The sequence below is a fragment of the Meriones unguiculatus genome, chromosome 6 (genome assembly GCF_030254825.1).
Source record: "Meriones unguiculatus strain TT.TT164.6M chromosome 6, Bangor_MerUng_6.1, whole genome shotgun sequence".
Classification (NCBI taxonomy): Eukaryota; Metazoa; Chordata; class Mammalia; order Rodentia; family Muridae; genus Meriones; species Meriones unguiculatus.
The window spans coordinates 59,941,348-59,943,884 of NC_083354.1; the positions used below are offsets into that span (position 1 = coordinate 59,941,348).

General features: G+C 45.8%; 1 non-coding gene across 1 annotated transcript; it reads left to right on the forward strand.

The window, feature by feature from the left end:
* The first annotated feature begins 1,997 nt into the window (after positions 1–1,997).
* On the forward strand, positions 1,998–2,070 carry Trnak-cuu (transfer RNA lysine (anticodon CUU)). Its single transcript has one exon. It is a non-coding gene; the product is annotated as a tRNA-Lys (tRNA).
* Positions 2,071–2,537: the final 467 nt, after the last annotated feature.

The following is a 2,537-nucleotide window of genomic DNA, read 5'->3' on the forward strand; positions in this document are numbered from 1 at the left end:
TTTTTGTTTTGTTTTTGTTTGTTTGTTTGTTTGTTTCTCCAGACAGTGTTTCTCTCTGTAGTCCTGGCTGCCCTGGAACTCACTCTGTAGACCAGGCTGGCGTCAGAAGCACAGAGATTGGCCTGCCTCTACCTCCCAAGTGCTAAAATTAAAGGCATATGCTACCCCCTTCCCTGCACCCCCATCCGCCTTCGCTTCCTACACAGAGTTCTTTTTTGCAAAGTTTTTACATAGGCTTTTCACACACTCATATTTATTTATTTTGGATTTTTTTTTTAAACACATTTGCTCTGTGTAGACCTGGCTGTCCTGGAACTCCTTCTGTAGACTAAGGCTGGCCTTGGCCTTGAACTCAGAGATCACGGGCATCTCCTTTCCAAGTGCTGGGATTAAACGGGTGGACCATGCCCAGCTGTTCTTTTCACTTTAATGCAAGATGAGATTTTATTCAGCAGTCTGCTCTGATTCAGTCGAACATCTGCACTTTTCCATTTCAGCAAGCCTTTATCTCATCTTTTACACTCAAGCTATCAAAATTCTCCAGTTGGTGATCAACTGGTTGGTTATGAAAATTATGATCCCCTGGCTCTTCCAATCCAGCAGACGGGAAAAGGATGGAATATTGAGCTGTGCTCTCTATGTAGCTCAGTGACAGTGCATTGCCTAGCCCACAGGAAGGTCTGGGTTTGATTCCCAGCACTGCAATCAAAACAAGACTGAGGCCGGATGGGACGGGCCATGCCTGCAGCTCCGGCACTCAGAAGGCTCCGGGTAGCAGATCTGAGTTCAAGGCCAGTCTGGTTCTGGTTCGTAGTGAGTTTCTGTTTTAAAAAAATAAAAAGACTTTCCAGAAAGCAACCATTTTGCTTCTTCTTTGTATTATTATTACTTTTTTTTCCAACCCATTCCCTTTTATTTCCTGTAAACCAGCGGTGAGGTCTAAAGGCGGATGGATCCCAATAAACTATTTCTGGTGATATTAAATAGCATCATTGCTCTCAATAAATACCTAAGGTGTCCGCATGCAATTGAGAATAATTACTGTTGACCTTGTAAGGCGTCACTAATGACAGACCCATTATCTCTCTTGATAACCTGTTTCTAAATTGGGGTGGTAAGTAGCAGCCTGTGGGAATACTCAGTTCACCCACTGTTCCCGCCACGGTTTAAACAGTCAATATTCTTTATGTAGAAGGTGCTGTGCAACTTTCCCCCGGATGCACGAACAGACGTCTGTTTTGATAGGGCACCAGTTTGACAGAGTCATTGCACCCGAGTAAGAACTCGGTGAGTTTATTGGGATTCCTCGCAATCGTGGGTGACCCACAGGCCGCTGAGTCAGGGAAAAGCCCACCCCAGCTTGGAGACTCTCCTATCTTCCGAAGCTCCCAGAACCTTGTAAGTTCTGGTGGCTTCTTGTTCAAACGCATTTTAAGTTACAAGTGTGTGTGTGTGTGTGTGTGTGTGTGTGTGTGTGTGTGCGCGCACAGCGGTCGGTTCTCCCCTGTCACCGTGGGTATCTGCCCGGGGATGGAACTCCAGTAACCCGTTGGCTGGGATTGAGAAATTAAGTTCCCTCCCACTGAGCCATCTCGCCAGCTCTTAGCCGTCTGCGGAGGTGATGTAGGTTCTCGGGACGTTGGTCCCGAGCTGCGTTTTTGCGGGCGCAGAGCACTGGCCTGGCAGCTCGGGGGAACTTGTGGGTGACAGGCACGGAAGACCTCGGAGACCAGCTTCCTCACCCAAAGGAACAGGCGACTCTGACCGCTAGAGGGCCGTTTAGACATTTGTGTTAAACAGTAGAAGATTGGGTGCCCGGAAGCAGAAACAAAATACGGTTCGTTTCGCGAAAAAATTTACGAAAAATGGGGGCGGGGAGAAAAAAAAAACAGAAATAAAAAAAACTCGGAAAAAGATTAATATTTGGCACATCACTTGACGCTAATTAAACTAATGTCATTCCTTGGAAGGGACCTAGAAAACCAAGCCTGCCAGCTGCCCGGCTAGCTCAGTCGGTAGAGCATGGGACTCTTAATCCCAGGGTCGTGGGTTCGAGCCCCACGTTGGGCGGTCTAGTTTTGAATTTTCCAGGTCAGCATCTAACCCTGTTATCAAACCGAGTACTTCCGAATTAGCTATTGTCAAACAAGCCAATACCAAAAGAACCAAAGGAAAAAAAAAAAAAGAAAAAGAAAACATTACTAATGCTGTGGTTCCGTCAAGGCGGTTTTACTCAACTCCGAGGGCTGTTATTATGTCCCCAGAGCCCACGTGGTTGAAGGACAGAAATGACTCCCACAAGTAGTTTCATACCCACATCACAAACCCACATAACACCAGCACTCACACAATAATAAGTAAGATTTAAGTGAAAAACAGCTGGAAACCTTTAGGCTATTCTGCCCAGGAAACCTCTTTTGTTTTTTTATTTCAATGTTCTATTTTAAGAGCAGCCTAAAGTGAAAAGTTAGGGAGTAGCGTGACATGAAAATTAATGACATCAGAGTGTTCACGAGCACTGCGAAAGTGATCTTTAT